The sequence below is a fragment of the Lineus longissimus genome, chromosome 3 (assembly GCF_910592395.1).
Source record: "Lineus longissimus chromosome 3, tnLinLong1.2, whole genome shotgun sequence".
Lineage (NCBI taxonomy): Eukaryota > Metazoa > Nemertea > Pilidiophora > Heteronemertea > Lineidae > Lineus > Lineus longissimus.
In genome coordinates, this window is record NC_088310.1 from 23,059,606 (window position 1) to 23,071,701 (window position 12,096).

At 40.3% G+C, this 12,096-nt stretch overlaps 1 protein-coding gene across 1 annotated transcript in view; it reads right to left on the reverse strand.

The window, feature by feature from the left end:
- LOC135484265 (delta-like protein D) overlaps positions 1-10,552 on the reverse strand; it is a 94,223-nt gene extending 83,671 nt beyond the window's left edge. Inside the window, exon 1 of the mRNA XM_064765576.1 lies at positions 10,407-10,552. The gene's annotated coding sequence lies outside the window, so the exon portion shown is untranslated. The remainder of the gene's footprint in view (positions 1-10,406) is intronic.
- Positions 10,553-12,096: the final 1,544 nt, after the last annotated feature.

Below are 12,096 nucleotides of genomic sequence, written 5' to 3' on the forward strand. Positions count from 1 at the left end.
TAAATGAAGTGCATAGGGTTTTCTGCATGAGAACAACATCTCTTTAAGTTGAACTGCCCTCTGCAACACAGAAGAAAGAACAGTAGACTGGGTAATGTTCTCGTCTTGCCATTTTGGGCAAGATTCTTACTCTTATCCATTGATATCCATACACTTCACAGACAAGCTGTTACCCTTTGCCATCAGAAAGAAATACCCGAAATCCTCCACGAAGTTGTCAGATGATGCTACTGTTTTTCCTTACCAGCATTCCAACCTGGTGCCAAATTGAACCCTTTATACTCTAATAGGGTTAATACTGATGCCTTATCAGGCCAACAACAAGAACAACCTCGCCATCAGTCATTCATCAAACTAACCCGAAGCAAGAAACAATCATCATGATCCACTCTTTCTCGAGGTCAGATGTACTCTAGGCCATCAACGAGCAATGACACAAGTTCCTTACTGCCATCACAACCTCAAGCATTTCCAAGAAATTTACTCGACCTTGAGCGATATTGGTTTTGCATTAGAGTTGCAAATTCTACGTGAAATAAATCCGGGTGAAACTTTTTCTTTTCTTTTCTTGCTTGTAAAAAGACATTGTCTGATATTTGCTCAAAGTCAAGTTGCCTCATTGAAGTTTTGACATTTGGATTTGAGCTAAACCGTTACACAGACCAACGAATGATATACAGCAAGCCAAACCAAATGATAAGGCAAGCAATTGAGATTCCTCACGCAAACTGACCCTGAAAATATCCAGTTGATGTAATGACCAAATCAACTGGACCATTATTGATTCTGAAACAGAGTAACATTGCCGTTGCCACGATATCACCATTGCTCTCTGCAAGGAGCTTCACATACTACCACCACCGCTGACTAGATCCTTCTACAACTTCTCCCGGTTGACACTGCCACCTGATAATCATGTACAACCACCTGCTATTGCCACGATATCACCACTGATACCATTACACACTACCACCCTTTCTGACTGGATCTCTTCTACCAACAGTACATACTACCGCCTGAAAATCATGTGCTACCATCGGCTTTTGCCACCATATAACCAATGATGCCTGCTGCTATTCGCTGCTATCATAGTACTTTAATACCTTGTACTCTGATAAGCTATCAGATATTTTGACCAGTCTAGCAGTTATCATTACCAGATCGAACTAGAGTCAATTGCGAGTCTTTTATATTCCAGGAAATTTGTCTCAAAAAACTATTGAATCGTTACTGATATCCTGAGCCAATACTAGCAACCAACGTTAGCGTGTCGACGTCAAAACAATGCATATCTGCATGTTTTTTCTGATTCGCTTGCCAAGAAACCGGGTGCTTTAGATCCTGAATATTGGGAAAAATTGATTTTCCAAAGTAAAAGCAATGAAGCTTGATAGAAATTCCACGTAAAATCATAGAAAGGTTCTTGGAATCACGCTACTCTTAGCAGGTCCCTGGGAAGGTGACATTGTTTGATCGCTCCGCGGCAATCTGCGATGAAAACCGGCCTGGTTACGTTGTCAAGTTTGGTTTGAGATTATATTCTTCATTATGGGTTGATCGAGTCCAGACATATTGATGAATTTCCTCGGATATGCAAGCAAAGGTGTGTACTTTTCTACTCTTGCCCTTGATCGATGTGATCTCTATTTGTAGAGCATCGATCAAGGGAAGCCATTCACTTTACTTGGTCCGTTCTTATTTGATCCAACAATGGTTCTTTAAGGGCATGGCACATGAAGAATTTCACTGTTGACCTGGTCAGCTCTTTTTTGGCGAACGTGAGTGGCAAGGAAGACGAAGTACTTTGTGTTTATCAGACGATGATTTAAGATTTGGTTCATTGCGGTCGAAGCAACATGGTTCTCTCCAGATAACTGGCAGTGGGCCCTAAATGAATTGTTTCTTTGACCAAGTGATCTACAAATATATAGTCAGCAATCGGCCAAACCTCAGAAGCACATCAGAACAGGACCAACATTAGATTTTCAATACATTTTGCTGACAATCTGGTTTGGGTTGAATCTTTTCAAATAGATCCACCCCTTAAGGGTTAAGAGATGAGCTAGCATGCACATGTCTTCCACAGACACCCAGACATATTGATTGAACCCATTGACTCTATCGCTCGCAACTGATTGGAATTCTTTCCATAACCTTTGCTTGATTTGTCTGGGGACGTCGTTTATCAGATTGTGCATTGCTCCTCCATATGAACATATATTGAAACGAAACAAGTGTGACAGGAGTAGGCAAAGCATTCTGATTGCGCTGCCCTGGGTCGCCAACTAATATGTTCAGCTCGGGTGAGTTGATTATCTTGACTGGTTTAGGTTGCCTTGGGATTTGTGCTATTCCTTTCATTTGATTAGTAAAAGGACATTACTTCCACTGCTGCCAAAAATACCCTCTACTTGACAGAATGGTTTGGCAATTGAAGATGGCTAGATTTAGGCAAATCAGCCTCAAGCCCAAATCTAAGAATCTGACTGAGAGAAAGTAATAAATGTCATGATACAGGAAATGTATCAAGCCTTGTCCCAAAGTTGATGATATTAGCATCGCACTTCAGGTTGAGATTTAGGAATCGTCTTAAAATGATACAGTTTGGCCTATGGCAAGATTCTATAGCATCTCTTAAAACCTTGGGTGTCTGTATATTGCAACATGATGCATTAATGGCCGAAATTTTAGCACCACCTACAGAACTTTGTAATCCGCAAGGTATACAGAATGAGTGCCAACTTCGAAACTTCGGAAATTGGTACATTTCCAAAGGCAAGCCTATTGGAAAAGAAACCATTAAAGCATCCAATATTTAAGGCTCCACGAGGATATCATTTACTGCAGTGATGTTCAATGGCTTATCAGTTCCCTGCTCCACTCCGTGCATCCAGGAAACGGCATGATTGCTTGCACAACAACATCAATCGCGGACATGATCAACCATAAAAATGATGCAAACACAGCAGTAATTGCTCCAATTTTTATCGGAGACCATCAGCAAATAAATTCATTAATTGATATTGCTGGGGCATCAACCATTATTGGTGTTGCAAAAATATCATGTAGTTTGGGTGGTAATATCATCAATTAGATAATCTAATGGATAAGGATTGAATGTTTTTAAGGCATTGTATGGTGTTTGCAGTGCATTGTTTGCAAGTGTGTAACAATTTCCTTACAACAAATGAGATCAAAACACATCTTCGTGACAAGTTGCATACGGTTTCACCATCAAAGTAAATTTGGTGCCACCCAAGAGTATGAAACAGAGGGGTTGGGTTTGTAGCTTGTCATACACGTTCATTGAATTGACCTTTGACCTTTGACCTAGGTGGCCACAGTGGCAAAGTGGTTAGAGTTTCGGACTCCTGGCCGAGAGGTTGTGATTCAAATCTCGTCCGAGGAACATAATTCTTTCCTGTGAGAGTTCGAAGATTAAATGAGCACGAAGTTACTGCTACCTAACTTCCCCCTGCAGCTTTAAGTCATTATGACATTTGTCACCGTTGTAACACTAACAGATGCAAAAGAAAGGGCAAGAGGGGTGCTAACTCCAAACCCTCATTTCCTAATGATCATTAATGAGCACAGAATTGTCATAAGCCTGTCCCTTTTTATTTTTAACACCTGGTATTGAGGAGCACTGCCCTATCTACAGGAATTCTTTGGGAGTGTTTCGGTAATGACAGATGAGGTGGTCGATTTTCTATCTCATCTTGTGGGTTGCGCACAATATACTCAGTGTCATCCCAGGGTCATCTTGTCCTTCTATTACCCAATGATAAAAGGCAAGTTAGGTCACATTAGTTGGAGGCACGGGCAGCTGGACGAGACACTGTAGCCATTGGAGCATGAAAGGAAGAGACAGTTATCTTCTAAAGAAGATAGTTTTGTGATGGATGATGCTTGACAGGACTTTATCATCAGTCAGCGAAACATCTTAATGCCTCTTGCGAGTCCTTTGCCTGCAACAAAGCTTTAAAGATTTGAGCTAGTGAGGTGGTAAGTTGGATATCTGTTGCTGACAATCTTTCCTGGTTTGCGACTAATTTTGACCAGTCCGTGAGTTGTAGAGAACATGATGAATGTCATTGGTTTGGTGATGAAATCAACAGTGCCTACGCCACTGTTTGTTATGCTAACATTTACAGCTTATTCATGAAATTGGTGTCGTGGATCCTACATGTAATGAGCATGAGTGTTCTCCTAAGATTGGTGCATGTAAAAGGTAAAGCATGAGTATTCTCCTTCGATAGGTGCCTGGGACTATAGTAAAGCATGAGAGTTCTCCTTGGATTGGTGCCTGGGACTATAGTAAAGCATGAGAGTTCTCCTTGGATTGGTGCCTCGGACTATAGTAAAGCATGAGAGTTCTCCTTGGATTGGTGCCTGGGACTATAGTAAAGCATGAGAGTTCTCCTCGGATTGGTGCCTGGGACTATAGTAAAGCATGTGAGTTCTCCTTGGATTGGTGCCTGGGACTATAGTAAAGCATGAGAGTTCTCCTTGGATTGGTGCCTGGGACTATAGTAAAGCATGAGTGTTCTCCTTGGATTGGTGATTGGGATTAAGGTAAAGCATGAGCTTATTCTGTGCCTACTCTTTCGATTGGTGCCTTACATGCAGATCTGAAACCAGCAGCCAACTGAATCTATCCTCAACTGTCCAATAAGGAGGCTAATACCCCTTATAAAAAAAGCTAGTTTATTATTGTCAACTGATTAATTATCAAGCTAATGATGACAAGTGGAACCTATGGATTTCGTTGAGCATGATTGTAATAAACCTGATTAAATACCAATTGCAGCCAGACAATTAGTTTCTTTGCAATGTAATTTGTGGCACAGCAGCGGAGCATAAAAAATCCAAAAAAAATAATCGATTTGTTTTGTATAAAACGCATTTGGCACAGTAATCAATGTTGATTTATCAGTTTCTCTACTCAATGTTGATGTGTTGAAAGGTAATCAGTGATGCAATTATGGAATCGATATATGATGTGTGCAGTAGTTGATTTGGCTTATTGATTGATGACTCAACATCTCTTTTTGACAGTTGTTGATGAGTTTGATTCTCAAACCCCAAAGTAAAAAGTGCATTCTTGTTTTTAATTCAATTGATTAGGTTTGCTGGCGGATCTTCTGTGCCAAGGGAAATTTGAGTTGTGAAGACAAAAAATTAATGATTTATAGCGTAAGTCATTATGATTCTTTACTTTGAAGGCCTACATTTTAGCCAATTTGGAATCTCTACGGCAGACCACATGTTATCAAAATTTTGCACATATAAGAGATCGACCTCAGATCTGACAGCAAATTGACATGACTGATATTTCGTTGATTCATCAAATGTTACAGCTGTGATCTTGATGTCGGTACCATATTATCAATGGTGTAATATAAGAGTTTTTGCATTTTACATTTCTCTGGCTGATCTTCCACTGCTTCAAGGAAGTTTCCCGTTTGCAATATAGAGGTATTTCGTTCTGAGGCAGTTGCGTGCCGCTATGAAAAGGTCATCCCAAGCAAAGCTAGCAAAACGACACTCTATTCCATGCTTAAGAGGAGGCAATTAACTAATCGATAACGATTTGCTTCATCAAGTTGTCTTGTATCGATCGTTGCTAAAGTACTATGAACTCTGATTGTGGCTTGCGCAAAAGATCTATTGCAAGTCGAGATAGAATGTACTGGCAACTGCAGAGAAAACCTATACTCATGCCAACTTCCGCTTTTGCAAGCTGCAGCTACTAGGACCAACAATAGTCATAATTGGTAATCTTCAGCCACAGATGATACCATTGTGATCTAAAGGTGATTTGTCTTAGATAATGTTGGATCCTTTCTTTGAAACATGGGACCATTTGGCCGATTTCAAGATGCCTTTTAGAATGACTGCTGAGTGAATGAAGGACTCTCCATCCACGTGCCATGGCCATTGTCAAAGTGAACCTGCACAAATACTGAAATAACAATTTGATTTATTAAGAGTGCTGGAATTTTCACAACTGTTCACGGTTGATTGAGATTTCAAGGATAAACACCAGTTCCAAGGTCTGGTAAATAAAACGCCCAAGGACGAGTCATTGTCAAGATGAGTTAGGCGCCAACCTTTTTGGCGCAATACCTCGCTCAGCTGCCAGTTGCGAGTTTTACCTCACATGACAATGAGTCCATATCCCGTCGTGCAGCCCGACTTTCTGCTAAATTTGATAATGTTAATGGGACCATTCAGGAAACTGCAAACAAGTTTTTGTTGGCGGGTAATATTGAAGGTAATGGTTACTTCATGCTGTAATGTATTGCTGGTCTAGGGAAATTATGAGTCCCAAAAAAGCAGTTTGAAAATGGTTCCTGTATGTGTGCCCATTTAATGCAGTGACTTTTTCAGACGAGGCTATATAGCTAATACTGTTGCTGCTGACTGTAGTCCCCTGTTACCCAGAGCAGTGAGAATGCTTGTGAAATCATCACGCTATAGTGTACCCATAATACTACAAGTCCACTTAATTTCATTGATTTTATGCAGTTGTCACAAATTCACAATGAAATAACCATAATACATCAACGTAATCCAATTATGATGAATAATTGTTTTTGATATCTCAATGACCCTAAAAACCTCTTTGGGCATAAAACTACAGCTGTGTCCGACAATGCTATTAAAAATTAGTTGTATTAAATAAATGTGTATCCTACTGTTAATGTGATAGACCCAGTGTGATGGGACCACAGGTGATGTATGGAATTGGTCCTGACTTCTTTTTTGGAGAGTGTGTGTGGGGGGGGGGGGGTGAGGGGGGGTGGCCCCAGTCATATTTGAGGTAGACTTGCTATACTGGGATATACTTAGTACGTTTTTTGTCAACCAACTTCTTCAGATGTTTATCATTACCCAACTCCGTCATTGATATAGGAAAACATATGTTTACCATTTCATAACAATATCTTTTTATCGCAAAAACGCAACGGTTAGTTACCTGAATTGAACTGTTGTGACTGCAGGAGACTCCATCATTCTTTTGTGAGAATTCTGATGTAACATATGTTTCTATTGTCCTCCTGTGTCTGCACGGTGTGGTCCAGAAGAAACACATATCCGCCGGGCTGTCATTTTATATAGACAATCCCAATTTCATTGCGGAGTCATAAAAGCAAATAATGATATTATGGGTGATAAGGGAGATTTTTTTGTACCTAGAAGCAAAACTATGAGGAAGTGGCCACAAGGCATCTAGTTCAAATAAAATATGTTTTTGGTGACCCTTGCGGGGGGAGGGCAATTACATGAAGTTACCTCAAGACCAACAATTTGACCCGCTATTGCCCCCCCCCCTTTTCCACAGTCACTATAGTAGTCGACTATTTCCCATGGATTTATATATGAATTATGCGTTTGATATCCGTCATAAATTCTATACCAATTCCATGCAAAGTCCTCCAGACTCGTGTACCTTTCATATGTCTAAAAAAATTTAAATAGTTTTCCAAGAATAGCGCATTTTTCCTGAACGAATCCTGGTTTTGCACAAACAGACTGGAGAGCCATTATTGGAACTTAATGAGAAGTCGATATCTTTAACGACCTAATCATGCGCTCGCTTATGATGTATTGTAATGGTTAGACCGGCTCCACAAGGTGGAAATGCTCTCCTAACGCGGATCGATACCAAGTTATTTACTACGACGTAGTATCGCGCGAGTAGTAGTTGGCATAGCAACCAGATGTAAACAATACTGTTTTGCTTAATAACAGGTCATTATCGGTACTAGAGATTACCAGAGATAGATGCTATTTTTGGACTAGGACGCCCATCAGTTTGAAATTAATAGTCTGGCAAATGAAATAAAAATTGCAGCTACAAAATAATACCTGGAAATATGGAGGCCCCATCATTATTGGAATTGGAAATATCAGGGGTGACAGTTACTTTAGATATTTTCAATGATCTTGTTTCGAGAATTCACAGTCCTGTTGGAAGCATTTTGGCATAAAAAACAACTTATCGCAGGCCCCAACTTGTCCCTTTAAGAATATCCTCCCTATGATACAGAGAGGCACGACCCTCGTTCTCAGAAATCGGAGGAGCGAGTCAGCCAGGGTACATGGGTGTGCCCTTAAACCCAGCATCTGATGACTTCACGTCGAAATACAGTATTAGAGAGATGTTTCGATGGGACTGGACACAGTTGGTGTTTTAAATGTTGGGTGGTGAAATAGATTGGTTGTGAAGTTGCAGCAAAAGCTTTATGGGTGATATTGGTGCATGGTGACGAGGATGCATATTTTACCCCTGGCCACCTAAATCCCACGCCCATGTTGTCTCTTTACTCAAGGAATAATAAAAACTAAGTTTTTATTAAAGCTTGCTTTAATGTTATGGCCAGTCAAAACAACAGTGCTCCTCCTGCCAAGTGGGTGGTTTTCTATCACCACGATAAGCAAGAAATTCTGCTGTTAATGATGTATGATGCGCAGTTATACTGGACTCCCCCTTTTTTATGTAGACCTAATAACTCTTCACATTTGTATTGAAGCAGATGTGCACAGATAGTACTATATTCGCACAAGCCTGGAGCACATCTGGTGCGATTTACTGGACTTCTCTATTATCATTGTTATTATATCAGTTTCGAATAGATAATGCAGTTGTTACAACAATGATAATTTATGGTTTATTATGCCAGATATCAATGATAAGTCATTGTCCAGAAGTCAGTATAAAGCTCATAAAAAAAGTGTACTTATCTATTGGCTGCAGACTGAGCTCATATGGAATAGCATCTCGTCACAATATTGAATGTTGGAGGGATGCGTGTGATATCAGTTGTGAAATTTCCTGTCACCCATAAGGTTTGACCCGATCAATTTTCAAAAATTTGAGCTTACGGAGTAGCGTTGTGAATCATGTGTAAACAAATGTATATTTTCTGTGATTTTCTTTGATCAATATTGAAAGACAGAGCTTTGTTATCTTACTCTATGCCGACTGAGCGGCGGTGAACATCAGTCCTTAAGTGTCCTATGGATGTACCCACAACGCCGGTATATTGAGATGACCTTTCCCTTTCCAATCTCTCCTTTGCTCAAAGGACATTGACCAGACAATCGCCTCGGGCCATCAATAATACATTGCAGACCTGCTTCAGATCATCAAATAGAAGCTGGTAAAGTCATTACCGGGAATCTGTTGTTCCAGTCGTATGTCTGTGTCAGGTCTCTATACCCAAGGGACATAAAAGATTCTGAACCCGATAAAGGACACAGCCACACAGACTAGGATGTTGTCTTTTTCGTTGTGTTGAAGGAAGCCTGTATCGTCATGTTTAGCAATAGATGATAGCTTTCGGGTATATCATACATCTGTGCTTAGCAATGGATAGTATCTTCAGTATGCTATACTCCTGCATGCATGTACCTTTGTATGGTAATGGCAATCTTTATAAATTCTCGGTAATGGTAATGGTATAAATGTGACGATAATGATATGTCTTCTGGTTATTAAATGAACAATGTTGTTATTGGCAAAACTGGTTGCAGACAATAACCAATACCGTATTACAAACCTATTTCACTAAACAGCAGAACCTGATAAAGCCGTCGCTACTGATGGTATTCCAGGAATCTGAAGCTATAGCTGTAGGCGCTATTTGTCTGTGTCAGGTCTTTGAACCATTGGCCCCTTAAGATATAAGCAATTCAAAACAAAAGGAACACAACCACAGTCTATGATGTGGTCTTCTTCATTGTGATGAAGAAAGCCCTTCCTGCACTACTATCGATTTTTGGCAAAGACAGGTTGCAGACGACGATAGTCTGGAACCGTCAATACGTGTAGACTTGTTTCACCAAACAAAACCTGATGAAGTCTGGCATTTGAAGCCCATGTAACCCCTGTGTGTGGTTGAATCCTCAAGGGATTTCAGCAATTCGGTGTAGTAACAACTCAAAGGGTGACCACAGTCCGGATGATGGTTTTCTTCAGTGTTACATGTATCTTGTTTTAAAGAAAGCTTTCCTGCATCACCAGTAATTTTAAATGAGTCTCAGTGACATATCTAGACATGACAGAATAATATGGCGTCGTTTGATCACTATTAAATGGTGTCAATTTTAGTTATTGAAAATAATTGATTTTGATGATTGGTGGTTTGATTGATAGGTTGATGTGTGTGATACAACAATGCCCAGTTCTGATCAAAATTGGTAATATGAACAGATAAACAATAGTTAAATATGGTTCTCAGTATGGGTCTCTTTTTGCGATAAAGATAATGATGTTGGCTTGTTTGAATCCGAGTCACAGAGACAACCTTATATCTTTGACATTGGTTGTATGGTTACTTCTGCATTGGCTTTTAATTAAGAATACAACTTCTAAGAAGACTCGTATTGTGGCCTACCTTATGTCTCGTTGAAATCGTGTTGGAATAAGCGGCGATGAATCCATCATTTGAGCCCATTAGGGCTGTTAAATCGGATAACTGCACGTCGTTAGATAATCCCAACAAAATCCAGTTGTCAATTGTCAACTTGTCCTGATGGTGTGCCGTTGGAGGAGCCAGTCGCCGCCAGCAGCTGTGCGCATGGAGCCAGGCAGAGTCGATAGATTTGCATAAGAAAACTTGGTCCAATATATGTGACAGCCGATGTCATGTGCCTTAAATATTGATGTGATAAGAGGATGACAATACCGCGGTGATGAAGGACACTTGACGTACATGTATGTGTACCGCTGTAACACACACTTCACTGTAGCGTCGTGGCGTTGAGCTGGTATTGGGTGTCTCCCTCGGACTCTAAGCGATAAAGGTATCAGTGTGGAAGTGATCGGGAGACTCGCGGCTACGTGGCGTCTGATGAAGATGCAGCGATGCCGTCTGCTGCCTATCAGTCGAGATCAATGAAAGTTGTATGGTGTATTGACCGTAGGGAAAGGTAATGATGCTGATCATGTGTCCTGATTTTTTCAAAGAGTGTGTGTGTGGGGGGTGGGGGGGGGGGGATAGCAGAATTCATTGGTTCAATAGTGATAAATTGATACTTGGGTCAGTGTGCCAGAGGTCAATCTTTAAACACCAATTACACTATCATCAGATGAAAACGAACACAGATTTATAATTTATATGCAATCAATACCACAATTGGTTACGAGTAGAAACTGCACTGATATACATTACAACGAGGAGTTAATGCAGGCACAGATAGTGACGAGAGCCCTAGCTAGCCAAGGTAGAAACAATCATAATGCATCAATAACCTCCTAAGGTCAACAATGTGCTATTGAGAACGGCATCATTTTCCTTTATGCATCCTGCACCACACTGAGCAGACAATATTTTCGTTGACAAAACAGAAGATAAATCATTGCCGGTGTTTCGATACATGCAACAATGCCTCAGATAATTGGTTACGTGTGGTGTGTGCCGTAATTAATGTGAAGTGGTATTTTCAATCTAGGATTCAATTAAAAGTTCCTTGTTCAATCTGCAGTGATCAATAAATGGTGATTTCGGTGTGATAGATGGAAATCTGTTGTCTTCTCTGATGTTGGAATACAGGATGTAGTCTTCGTCTTCACTGAATCAAGGGATATTGTATGTATCAGTACAGCATCTAGTTGACACCAATTGTGCACCTTTTTGATAAGATTTTGATATCTTGAGACTTCAGCAGATTACTGTAATCAGTGTGGGAATACATGTAGTATGATAAGAGCTCTAATGGAAAAAAAATAATTGCCTCGGAAGGGATTCGAACTAACGACTTCTCGATCAGGACAGCTACACCGCCGCTGCCCACTTTGCTATCAGTGAGTCAACCCATCATCTCACACACCCATGACGTCGCCAGCTGATATCGTCCCTCAAAAGGGAACATGATCATTGTCTATGTCATTGCTCTTTCTATTGATGATCCATTAGGGAATGATGTTGCACTACTGAGAAAAAGGGGGTGGACCGACTTCTGCCTTGGGGTTCTTAGTAATGATATTACCCCTACAGAATGTATTGGATTTTGATGTTGATTAAAGATTCTGTAAAGAAGCGTTCATTTTCATTTTGAAATGATTGATGATTTATACGATAATGG